The 13,902-nt window shown below is 36.5% G+C and overlaps 1 long non-coding RNA gene across 1 annotated transcript in view; it reads left to right on the forward strand.

Moving 5' to 3' along the window:
* Positions 1-13,902, forward strand: part of LOC136993236 (uncharacterized) — a 31,140-nt gene that overhangs the window by 10,735 nt on the left and 6,503 nt on the right. The window contains exon 2 of the long non-coding RNA XR_010885467.1: positions 7,514-7,657. This is a non-coding gene — a long non-coding RNA (uncharacterized lncRNA). The remainder of the gene's footprint in view (positions 1-7,513; positions 7,658-13,902) is intronic.

Genomic DNA, 13,902 nt, shown 5'->3' on the forward strand with positions numbered 1-13,902 from the left:
GGATGCTTAGTTTATTTCATAATATAATGGGGCTAAGACCATGTACATCGGAACTTTTGGAGAATACCCTTTCCAGATATCAAATGTCCAGTTTGTTTTTAAAAGTTTTTTTTGTTTGCTACTTTGTTTTGTTTTCTATATTGGTGCTAAAATTTTAAAGTCTGCTTTGAGCTTTGTAGAAAGGACTGTGTGTCTTAGATACATTGCTACCTATCCTGTGATTAGAAAAACTGGCATTAGGTGAAGACATGTTGTAAAGAAACATAGAAGGATCTGAATTACCTATCATGTGTTCCCTTAGGTGAATGTATTTCAGTTGTAGTTTATGGAGAGAAATGTTAAACATTAAAAATCTGCTCAATTGTGTACAAGATGCTTTGACTAGATAAATGACCCTGTAATAACTTAAACTCTTAAAGCAGTTAATTAGGCTCTGAGTAAATTAGTAAGTTTTAAAATATTTCCGCAGTGATAGTGTCCAGAATGTTCTCTGCTCAAAGTAGAGTTTGAGAATTCTTTTTTAAGTGGTTTTAGTTGTTCCTGGAATATAAAAGAATAACAATGTTTCCATAAATTATTGCTTTTCAGTGATATTTTGCTTGCTTAGACAAGTGAAGGCATTTGACCTGTTTATGGACTTCCTTAAAGAATAGTGCTGTATTTTGAATGATACAGAATTTGGGGAACTTTGTCAGTAAAAGTCTTGTGTATTTTTTGTTGGGTTTAAAAGTGGTATTGTTGTACTAGCACATAGACTTAGGCCATGATCCCACATATGTTTACACACATCTACTATCACGACGAGGAATGGTCTAAAATGGAGCTACTTACATTTTTGTAGTTGTGTGTGTGTGTGTGTGTGTATGACTGAAGGAATAAAGACTTCAACTTATGTCTGATAGCAGGATAAGCAGTATATAATCTCTTGCTCCCTTCCTCATAACTTTGGGTAGTTTCTGAGAGGGTACTTTGCCCCAAAACTCTTTGCTTTTGCAGTGGTCTGCAGTCCATTTTGGAAAACAGACAATTGTGAACCGGTTAGCTCCAAACAAAAGAAGTGGTTATTGTCTGCGCATTTGTTTCCCAACTCTGAAAACCTTTCAGATTTCTCTAGTTGCATGGCTGAAAGTAAGTAAGGAGACAGATGCAAAACATCTGTTCCTACTAAAACCCAAAACATACCTCTTGTACAGCAAGGAAAACCTTCAAAAATAGAAACTGTGAGTGACAACTCGTTTGGAGTTCTAAGTGCATGGTTCCTAACAGTAAAGGGGAGGAAGAAGCTGGAAAGTGCCTGAAACTCGTAAGGCAAGAACAGTAGCTTCTACAGGGATGTTAAGTTCTATATGGCATTATGTAAGGTGCTCTAGAAACACTTGCTTTGCACACGTGTCAATTTACACCTAAAAACAACAATTTGCACCTAAAAACAGCAACAAAACAAGTTATCCTCCTCATGGACAACTCTTCCCTAAATCTTCTCCTTTTCTGAGGACAGGGAGATGCTTTTTGATCTTTTCTCTTTAGATAACTATGTGCCAGATACTTCTGCTTGGCTACTTTGTCAATGGCTCATGATAAAGCAGTAAGACCGAGAAAAGGCCCTGACAGAGATCTCTCTGAATTGTCAGAAAGTTTTTGACCGATGTAGTGATCTATTCTGGCTGTATGTGCTAGACTAGATTAATAGACATGGCAAGAGGAGCATCTTTATGTTCAATTACTAGAACATCGAAGAATCCATTTTCTAAGGAGATAAGAAGTGAATAAATATAAGTAAAAATAAGTTAAAGTTTCCCTGAATTACTTAAAAATTTAATTGGGCTCCTGCATTGCAAAGACCCTTGGAAGACTGTAGATACGACTTAAATGTAATAGTGAGAGGCACTAGAAGAGAGCAACTGAGCTGCCCAACAGTTCACAGCATTGTTGTGACTTGTAGATATCAGGGACTTGGACTTACCTATAGCAGCTAGGTGTCAGTTGACTCAGTAAGTATCTATGCAGCAAGGGCATTTCTAATAGTGGAAACTAGAGAAAGAGGTACAATACTTATGATTTTATCTACACAAATTCAAATCAAAAATATAATTGAAACAAATCACCTGGAAAGTTATACATTATTACCCAAAGACTACAAACCAGTTTGAATATATCTCTAGAAGATATGGTTGATTATCAAGAGTTAGTTACAGCCTTGATGGAGCAAGTTCTGGGGAAGTTTCTATGCTTTGTATTATGCAGGAGATCAAATCAGATAATGATCTTTTCTGCCTTTAACATGCACAATATCTTTCTTATGTGCTTTCATTTTGATTATTGGTAGTATCAAGCAATAATATGCCTTTGGAGTTGCTCTGATCCATTCTTTCCACTATAGTAAATAATTTAATGGATAGCAAAACGCATTTAATCTCTTTTTCTTAACCTCAGATTTATCATCTGTTTTTTTTTTCCCTATGTGTTTCCCATTATTCCTTCCACAATCTGAATGAAAGAATGTCAATGCCTCTGTACCTATTTTCAACACTTTATGCAGTAAAATGCACCTATGCAGTAGTAATTCTGCTTTATAGTTTCATTTGGTGAAATTCTGTATTTAATCTTAGCTTCCTAAATGTTTAGATTTACCCCTGCTTCTTCCTTAGTTTTATACAAATGTGAACCACTTGGCATGTCTGACATCACATATTCTGCCAAACAGAAGAGGAGCTAATTGAAATACTCCAAGTATTTCAATTTCAATCCGTGGGCCAAATTCTCAGTTGTCATCAACTCTGTTGTCGTAATCATGCAGCTCCACAACAGTACATGGAAATATGCTGATACAGATTGAGACTATAGCCTAGTATCTGTAATTGAGATCCGTTGTTTAGTTGCTTGATGAAAAGGAAATTTTTTTTACATCCTGATGCTGTTTTCTCCAGCACTATGGTTTCTTAGTAATTGCCACCTTTGTCCTCCTCATTACAGAATGTGCTATATCTAGCAGCTAAGATGAACTGTTGTACCATCCAGGATTGAATGGGGCAGCGGTCACATCCACTCTTGGCAAATAGTTTCAGCCTTGAATCCTGTTTCTTGCATCCTGATGCTGAAAGTTCTGTTTACTACAGTTTTGACAATAGCCTTTGAGAACGAGCACTCTGAGAACACAATAGTGCACCTCCAAAGAGTTGCCAAGAGGAAAAAAAAAATAGACTTCCTTCTTTGGCAGTGGTAGAATATAGGTAAGGCTAAGCAGCAGTTCTTAGCCAGCAAGAAGGTCATAACAATGTATTTGGACTCCAATGGCTCAAATCAAGTTTCCTTTGAGAAACTTTTCTTTCTTAGGCAAGGGGAGTCTAGAATGACTTTTCTGGTCAAAGAGGATTGAGGGAAGGAAGATGGAATTCAAATATTTACACAGAAAGGAAAGTATGGACATGTCATAATCCTCAGCCTTCATATGTAGCAAGGAATGCAATTTAAAATAGAGAATGCCATGAGTGCTGATTAGAAATGCTGGGACATCTTGTAAATAGGCAGTGTATCACAACTGCTTATTTAATATCAAGAGAAATTCTAATATGAGAAATAGACTGTAATATCATGAGTTTCTGGAAGTATTAGGACAGATAGAGACTGAACTGGAATGCACAGGACTGCTATTCCTCGTCAGATAAACTGCTGTTTGATCTAGTTCCCAGGAAGTCTGGGACTTTTGCTGCTATGGGAAAGGGAGAGATGAGGTAGAAAGGAAGGTTGACATCCATGTTGCTTTTTTTCCTAACTTCCCTGGAGAGTGGAGAGAGAACGATATACCTGCCACTGAGGCCAGGCCTGGAGACTAGTCATAACTTCTTTTAGAAGTGACATGGCAGAGCCCTACGGTGATGCTAAAGGGGTGTGAATGCTCTTCAGTTTATACTGTAAGGGAGAGCGTGTCAGTAAAGATATGGAAGAATAAACCAGAAATGAGAATGGTTTATTGGGAAAGGGAAACAGAAGGGACAAAGATGTAATAAAGGAAGAAATAGGAAGAGAAAGTAGATGGGTAAAGAAACTTCGATTGCCTTGTGGGTGCTGACATCCCTAGTCATTAAAATTTCCATACAGATAGTTACGAATTTTAGCAGTATATGTGCTGATTTTGATTTGGGTAACAAAAATGAGAACTGTAGACTCATAACTCTGACACTAGTCTGACTGTGGCTTTTGTGTATGCATGAGGCTTTTTTTTCAATTATAGTGTTAGTTTTGTTCATCTTTAGCTGCATTTAAAATAAGAGAATTAGTCAGACTTCCATTTAACTCAAGACACGTTTTTTAAATTAAACTTCGACTGAAGAACAAATGGATTTAAATTACAGGAAAAAATGTTTCATTAAACTTTGAAAAGTTCAGTAAAGCCCCAAACTTATAAATTCTTGAGGGCTGAATGAAACCCCAAATACCATGGGCTCCTCTTTTCCTCATCTCTGCTACACTGTGGAGGACTCTGGTGCCATTGCTTTAATTCCTGATTCCTTTGAAATAAAATAGGGCTTGTACCTTAAATCTTTCTGTAATCTTCTTTATTCAGCACTTCTAATGTCTATGTTTCAGTACTTGCACTGAAATTACTGGAAACAGTGACAACATCAATAAAGTATAGGTGATATATATATCCATGGGTCATCCACAGGGCAGGTGTACCCTGGTAAGGCGTGTTGGAAACTTCTTCATGTTATACTGGCCAGATGCAGTGATTGCTCTGGGGAAGGGGAGGATGAGAGAATGAGCGTGGGCGGTACGCGGGAATTCACTCTGGTTGGCTGAAGACTCAGCTCTAAGTAGAAATATGCTGACTTTTGTATGTATGTGATAAATGTGTTTTAAGAATAGCAGTGATTTCTTAATCCAGTTTTGCAAGTACAAACAATTACAATGCCTTGTAAAATAGTTGCTTAAATTCCATAGTTTCAATGTAACAAAGATCAAAATGCTTTTCAGCTTCTGATGATCACTTACTCCTAACTGTTCTGGGGAGGAAGGGAAGGAATACCAGAGTTTGAAATCAGTTCTTTAAATCTTAATTTCTTTATATGAACTTTTGGGGAAATATATCTATGAAAAATGGATCCTGCTATTTTATGCTTTATTCATTGATGGCAATTAGCATTTATGGCTTTAAACAGAGTTGCTATTTTGTGCTGTAAATTGGATATGAAGTTTTTGACAGCTCAGTATCCATTCTTGAAATACGAGAGAAAAGCATTTTAGTTCTTCAGGGAAAAGGGTGAAACAATTTTTGCTTAACACTTTAAACATTAGTGTGGGATTTGCTGGATTACACTGTTCTTCATAAAACACATGGGAGATAGAAGTTTCTTATTGCTATATGTATGTAGCTATATTTCAGTTTTGAAAGGAAAAGGAAAGCATATTACAACATTTAAACCCTGGGTGCCCAGAAGAACCCAGATCTGGATCTTCATTTAGAATAAGAAACGTGCAGTATTGAAGTATTCTCTGTTTAAGCCCAGTCCCTAATCAACAGTGCTGCAGTGGCATTTGAAAACACACAGAAAATAAATCAGCACAATGTGACACTGTTGGCAGGATTTTTTTTTTTTGTGGAAGATAATCCCAGGACTGATCTGGCATATGCTGACTAAATTGTCTTGCATCCCAAGGGTGAGTTATTCTTCTAAAAGAAGGCTCAACATTGAGGCCATTTACCCTTTTAAAGTAGGGCTTATGGAGTCTGAAGCTTACAAAAATACAGGATTAAAAAACGATGAAAATGGGTTTTGTTTTTGTAATTGGGCTGCTGTAGTGTTACGAATTCAATTGCAGCTGCATCTTTCTTACATGCAGCGCAGCCAAGACATGTTTCTGGGCCCACAGGTGAAAAAACAGGCCCTATTTCTCTTCTTTTTCTGCTCCCTCATGTTCCTTTCATCTCCTTATTGTCAACTGGGGGCATTTGGGAGTGAGATTATGTGCGTGCTTGGGTAGGGGCCAGAGGAATAACCACAAAAGCTGCCTCCTTGAACTGTCTAATAAACAAGAAAGTGAAATTTAGTAAATGCAAAAAGAACTTGATGGGAAAATTTAAGTTGTAGGGTTTTTTTTTTTCCTTGAGAGTGCTACCTAAGGTTTTTCCTTTACAACAGGCTTTTAAAGTCATGCAACCATTTTCAAAAGGAATGTACTACCATAGGTAAATTGTAGGCTGTGATTTGGCTGTATTTTTGTAGGTCATTCAGTTATTTGTAGCCCACTGTCTCTGTTACTCATGTTATTTCCTCTTTTTGCAAGTCCTTTTCATATGACTTCTCCTTGTCTGGAGGCGGAAGTCTCCAAGCTAATGCTGCCCAAGCTAAGTTCAAAGAAAAAAATTAAATTGAGGAAATGATTAAATATATTTGAATTTTACCATGCTTGCAGTTTTAATAGTATTGGGGTTCTTAACTGCAGTGTAATTAGTTTGGAAGAAAAACTGACAGAAGTTTGTTGCCATACAGCATTAAGTGATGACCTGAAATTTCCTGATGGCTGTGGAGGGTAGAATTTTCCTGACTGAAAAGTGTATGCTTCCACCAGTCGCCTGGGGCAACTCTCTATTTGCTAGGAAGTATAGGGTTCAAGGCACGTGATTAAACAATTATATATGCCATTGCCCCCTGCTGGAACGTATGAGAAATATTCATATTTTAAGGAAAAACAGACTTCCAGAAAATCTTTTTTTCTTCTCGGCTACTCAAGAATTGTGTCATGGAAGACATGCTCTTCCTTTTAAATTGATGAATGGCTTCAGTTTTCAACACTGATACTGAACTTAGTAAAAAAACTGAATAACACTTTCTCTAAATGTGTTGTGGTGTTAAGACAGAGGAAGCTTTATTTGAAAACTAAAAGAAGATTGCAAGCTGCCTTTTCCTGATCCACAATTTTGATCTTCCAAAAATAATTTCTTTTGGTCCATTCTTTAATATTTTACATTTTGCATAACAATAAGCTGTTGCTTTTATGATCTTTCAGATAATACAAGTTCAAATTTAAGAACAGGTATAAAACTGTTTTGTGAACAGTCACTAAACAAAGGAACTGTGATTAGGTTGTAATCATCTCATAAAAATCAGTGAGACTGATCTAATAAGTGGTTTGCATCAGATAGAAATTATATCAGATGTTTATCTAATGCTGGTGAAACTGGGTGCGTTAGCAGTTGTTGAACTGGTATAATGCCTTAACTTTTAGTGATTAATATAAAAGCAAGAAACTTATAACACATGAATATTGTTAACAGCAATGACTGAGAGAGTCAATGAGTGACAAATCTTTACCTCAAGACATAAGCAGTACTTTCAGGATCTCTGTGTGTTGCAGAAGTGATAGTGACCTACATAGCAGAAAACTTTTATGTGAATTAATGCATCCTACCCGTTTCCCTTTGGTTGCTTGTTTTGATAATATTGTAAGTGATCCAGTATCTTAATAGAATTTTTCTACTATAGAAATTTTCACTGTTTTTTTTTCTTTTTAGAACGTGCTGATTATATTTATATTAGGAGGCCAACAGCCAAAGAACAGCTATAGAATATCTCTACTGAGAAGGTGACAACAGACTTGAAAAATCCATTCTAACCAAATGTGCTGAACAGAAGAGAGAGGAAGGGCCTTTTATGAAGTGAGTTTTTGTCATGCATTTTTTGTATGCTGTTACAAAAGCTTATTATTTGCTCAGAGTAAGAATACAGGCCACAGAGTGCAGTCACATGTGGATTACAGGTATTGTGTGCATTATGAAGCAGGAGACTGATGTGAACTGTATTTTCTCTTGGTGATTGAAAAGAGAATCTTTGGAGTAAGATACATAGAACTAGTAAACAAACACAAACTTAGACCTGGGTCCCAGCGTTGTTCTGCTAGCCGGAAGGTGACACAGGGATCCGGTGCAAGTGTACTTGCACACCCATCTAGGCTTCTGTCACTGCAGATGGCACTGCAGTACCTGCAATGTCTATAGTCTTGCTCATGGAATAGCTCAGCTATTGTTCTTCAGTGTTTTGCTGGGGATGATCCTATTCTCTTGATCTCCATGTACCAACATTTGGTCCCTGTGGTTTATCTTTCACAATGGAACAGGTGTATTAGTATTCTGGTATGCTGCTCATTTCATTGCCACTTTTCTTGTAAGGCAGCATAATTGGTCATAGCTGGCAGTTACCTGCTTTTCAGGATTTTTTGGTAAAATAACTCTGAGATGGTAACTGATGCTTTGGACAAGAAGAAGGCTACTAATTTTTTCAGAAGCACGTTCCTCCTCATACCTAGCTTTGAAATTTTCATTGGTATCTTGAAAATTATGCAACAGAGTATGTGTGTTTGTGAAACACATATTTTCTCCATTAAGAATATACTTTGCAAAATGCTGATATATGTAACTCACACTTCCATTTGCTTAAAAGGTAAATGAAACCTGTGCTGAGTAGCAATCAATTTTGCAACTTTGAGGCCTTTTCTGGTTTGAATCCTCTTCATACCACACATCTGAATTTTAGCCTTCGCTGATATGAAAGTAATTAGCTTGTAAATGCATTGGACTCCATTTGGTTTGGGTTTCATGAACATAGCATACTTACTGTAGAAGCAGGTCACCTGAAAGCCCAGTCTGTTCTAGGAAAGTGACCGATTCCTGGAAAAAAAAAAAAAGACATGAATTAGTTTAATTATTGTAAAACAACTTTCAATGCTCTTGTAGGAAGATCAACTAAATAAGCAGAAAATTCCTCTGCCTTTCTTGTGTGTGTCAGAAGCTAAGTAATTGGGGGTTTGATCAGCTGTGCTGTTAAATCACTTTCAGTGCTGCTTCAGAAGGGCATGCTGCTGAAAGCCACAATCGTCAGTGAGATACTTTTCTAGATTACATGATGTATTATATTTTAGAAAGGTATTGTGCAAATTGGGCCCAAAAGTTAGTCTTGACTTCATCATTATTTCATTGCCTGTTTCAGACTTATTGAACTTGATGCAAAGGAAGTTGTAAACCTCAGGGTTTTTTTATACAAGTTCCTTTCAAACTTCATGAATATAACCTAGACTGTACATGTTCTTATTTAAGAAGAATGGAAAAGACTTTCTGGAACACTGAATTATTTGACAATGATTGATGGATTGATTTAAATCAATGCATTTTCTTTCTTTTTTTCCTGTGTGTTAATTTTATCCTCACATGTTTGTAATTGTTAGGGAGCTTTTAAAGTCCTTTTTTAGAAACAAGGCTAGCTGGAAATGTAGCTTTTAGATTTTTGCAGTTCTTGGAGACCACTTTCTAAGCTCAGCATAACCCAAAGGAAGTGCTGGGTCTGTCATTGTCTGATGATGAAATTTAGTTAAAGTCTTGTGATATCTTGTTTAAACATCTTGTTAAAGTGTGCACAGATTGTAATTGCTTCCTGTCAGTGGTCAAGGAAGTGATTTCAGTATTAGAAGGCAGGGACAGAACAGAAAGTGAGATGTGATGGTCTGAGTTTCAGTAACAGGGTGCTGTTGTTGCATGAGCAGAGGTGCCAACCTCAGCTGATGCTGAGTAGTGAGGCAGAAGCGTAGATAAAAGGGCAGATACAAGTATAGACTGCTTGGACTTGAATATCAACTCTAGACCTCAATGACAGCCCAAACAATCAGCAGAACCCTCCAGGGACAGGTATAAAGTTTCTTCATTCTACCATTTCTAACCCAGACGGATTGATTTAGTGCAGGCTAAAATCAACTATCAAGGTAGAGTTACTCAACTTTCACAAATCTGTCTAGCAATTCTTGACTTTGTTGACACGCACCAATACAATCCTGTTTCAGAAGCGACTCTAGCAATATTGCCAAATTAACTTTAACCTGGGTGGACCTAATGTTATAGGTGCAAATTCATTACGTACAGTGAAGAAGAAAAGAAAGAACACACGAAATATCCTGCTGGGTCAAACCGATGGTCCATCTGATTCAGTTTTCTGCTTTTACTTGTAACATGAGAGGACATTAAGAAAAAGATATTTTGCATAGTTAATTACATTTTGATAATCATGGTACTTTGGTGTAGTACACAATGCAGACTACTGATTAATGAGAATTTCCTGAGAAGTTCTGGTTTCTTGTTTGAATTTCTATAGGATGGACAAAATTCTGGTTGGGGAGGGGCAAAATCATAGGAAAAAAAGGGAAATTAAACACCAGCATTACCAGGAATATTTGCTCTCACAATTAAAGTTTAATTCCAAACTAGAATTTCCCGTGCTATGTGTTGTACTAACTTGCAGAAATGAACTGGTAACTTATTCTGGAACAGCTGCAAAGCTGCTGAAACAAACCTCTTTTCCTGCTTCTACTGGAAAGAAAGCATAGGCTAGAATGGGCTCAGGGAATTGTGCAGGGCTCTTGTATTTTTCTGAATAAAGGCTGTCTGACTATCCCTATGATAAATCCAGCATCTTCCTTTTGCCTGTCTTGTGGCATTTTAAGAGAAAGTATTAACGAAAGTTCACCATCTTCCAACCGGAAAGAAAATGGAAACACGTTTTTCTGAAATGCTGAGTCACTCTGACACTGGGAGCCAAAAGCTGATGCAACTCTGCTTTTATCACCGGAAGATCTCTTTGGTAATCACAGACACACCTCTTATTTCAATAGCTTTGGTAAAGCTCTGATGATTCCTTAGACCTAACCCAGTGCGTACAAATCACATTTTTGTTTTCTAGTCACAATCTTTAAGAATTAATAAAGGTTTAAAATCTGAGAGGCTCTGAAGGACAGACATTTGTGGATATTTCAGTGTTTTGCCATGAAATTTCGAGATGGTTTATGCACAGAGATCCAGGGAACAAGTCCTTTAAAGTAAATAAACTTTATATATATATATCAAAACATATACTATGTTTTGAAAGAATGAAAAAATGTTGAACATTATTCTAATGTTCCGGAGTGTGATATTCTTAATATTAGACTGAACAAAGTTAAAAGTTTTCGTTCTGTGGCTGTTTGCCACAGCAATCTTTTTACTTATAGCAGAAATTATTTGAGCTTCATGTGACCTTAATTGCAAGCCCTTTAAATGAACAAATTCTCCATAGATAAAAATGCCTTTAATATTTTTAGCCATCTCTATAATGCAGTACATAATATCAGATTGTATTATTTCAATATTTTTATAGCTATTTCTGTATGCAATTAAGTTATCAAAGTAATAATAATGTTTTGTTACCAAAGGAACTAGGGCCAGCAATGCTGTTGACTTTGTGATCAGTTTGACTAAAGAGAGATGATACTGTTTTAAGGATATTGAGCTCGACTTGATACAAAGTGTAATAAAATTTATTAACTCCTATGTCAAAGGAGTAAGCCCAACACTAGCAAAATGTTAAGCTGGCATTTAAGTTGGCTAAAATATTAAGTATAAATGAAAAAATGATAGGCATTCTCAAGGGAGTTTAGAGAAGCAGATCAATGTATTGCTTGTCTTATTGTTAGAGGATCTCTGCTTTAAAAAATAATAATTGTTATTCCTCCCTCCACACCCTTCTGCCATAATTATGTAAAGAATCTGGATTATGCTTCCTACCTGATTTAACTGTTTTATAACAAGTCACAAGCATACCTTGCCTACTTGATGATATTCCTTTAAGGTTGTGCCAGTCTTTCCATTATTAAATCATGTTTAGTGTTATATACTGGTTGCTTAAAAAAATTCATTTCAAGCTTGAACTTGCTATGCATTCTCAGCTAGCCATATGTATGAGGGAGCACAAAAAGCATCAGCAACTTCACACCTTTTTTTCCAATTTTATGGAAGTTCTGTCTTTTTCTTTGAAAATGTAAAAAACCATTTATCATAATCAGGGCTTCAGTTTGTGTCAGTGGGGAGAATATGCATAAAAATAATAAATCTGCATTTTGTGTATGTGGTCTGTATGCTTCCCTGTATATTTCTTCCCCCCATCATAAATCTAATCCACTTGTAGTAAATTTACTTTTGATCTGAATATGAAGCCAGCGACGCAAATGGAAGACTTGTGTGCAGAGGGTAGGAAGGATTGCAAGTTTTAAACACAGCAGTTCAGATATGTAGATAGGTCCAGGTGTCCTAGTTATACATTCTGCTACCATTCTGGATTGCTAGTTTTTCCTGAAGTTCAGAATTCGATGAAAATTGAAAATGTTGATGGGTCTTCCTGCAACCTTTTTAGTTAGTGAATTTTGTTCCATCTCCCAGAGAAACACAAAGACTTTGCAACTCAGGATGACTGACCCATCAGTCCAGGGAAAGTTTTAGTATGGCATGCTGTTTTGTAGAACAGGATAGGCATTTTTAATAGCTGAATTGGAATCTCAGGAGTGTTTAAAAAAAACCCCAAAACTACATCTTTAAAGGTCACTACAAAAAAGAGTTCATAGCAGGTCTGTGCACTTGGTGCTTCACTCCTTTTAAATTTCATGCATGACCTACTGAGGGTCAAAAAGAAATGTTAATTTGAAATACTAAAATTTTAGTCCATCTTCCTGAGGTTTATCTGAAGGAGTTACTGGAGGGATAGTAAAATCTCCTCTTCCTGGCATGGAGCAAATATTGGAATAGCTTTTTCCAGAAGATCTATTCCCTAGTACTGTTTTCTTTTGCTGACTCTAACAACATACATTTTACGCAACTTAATGCTTTTCAGTCTGAGGAGGGACCTGGTCTATGGTCCTTCTTGGACATAGTCATATTTTGTTCCCCATTTGTCAGAACAAAAGAGAAGGTTGAATTTGGTCTTTTCATTCATTCAAATTTTATTATCTACTATTTCCAAAGAGGAGATCTAAGGCCACTTAAATTACATGTCCAGTTTTTAAAACTATTTTAGACTTCTGCTGTAGTCAGAGAGAGGTAGGCTTATAAGTTCATCTTAATAGCTCTTTGGAGAGTACACTGACTATATTTGTAAGTCTAATGTTGTGCATACCCCTCACACCTAAGCACTCAACTATAAATGCATCCTGTGTTAATATCTAAAGCTATGTGGGATTGCCAAGTGGTCTCTTACCCAAATCTTCTCTAGGCTGGGGACTGCTTAATCTCAGAGATCAGGGAGATTTATTCTGATGTGGCTGTAGACTCTAGACAGTTAAATTTGCAGAAATCCACTGAAGGCTGTTTGCTTTTCAGAAGTCACTGAGGGCATAATTTTGCTTCTTGCAGCTTGAGGGTGGGCTGTTTAACCTGAACAAGTTCCAGCTTGTTCAGTTAAAATTTAACAATATACTTTCTCCTTACTTGCTGTGTTCCTCCCAAGAGATGCTTGCATCTCCTTGATGCATGAAGGGATACCTGTATTTAATGTACATATTAAATAAGTCTGTAAAGTAAATTCTCACATAATTTTACATTTAATATTATTATTTGAGGTGTGTGTGTATGTGTGTGTATATAATTGTTAGATGCATATATAGAAATAAAACAGTCTTTGCTCTTCCCTTTTGTACCTCCTCAAGACATGTAATCTACAAAGCAGGAGAACTGCATGATAAAATGTGCCAGAGTGGAATGCATAATTATTCCAGAGGAGGGTAAGTCAGTTCAGAACTTGTACTAACATTCTTAAGGGCAGCAGGAATCTTCTTGCCATGAAATTACATCAGCTCTCTATCAGCCAGAGTCAATGCACATGCTTTTCCTTTCTAGGGAAAAAAAAAAAAAAAAAAGTGTGAAAAATGCTAATGTCTTCAAAAATGTACTGTGGAACAAAGCTGAGTAAACGAATATATATTATACTGTGTTGTTCACCTGTAAGTGAACTTGAGTTTAAGGGGAGAAGAGACTGAGACATTGTACTTTTAAAACAACCATTTCACTTTTTTAATAGATTAAGTCATGACTTGCAAACAGACTAGAAAAACATCTAA

The sequence above is a fragment of the Apteryx mantelli genome, chromosome 12 (genome assembly GCF_036417845.1).
Source record: "Apteryx mantelli isolate bAptMan1 chromosome 12, bAptMan1.hap1, whole genome shotgun sequence".
In the NCBI taxonomy this organism is placed as follows: domain Eukaryota; kingdom Metazoa; phylum Chordata; class Aves; order Apterygiformes; family Apterygidae; genus Apteryx; species Apteryx mantelli.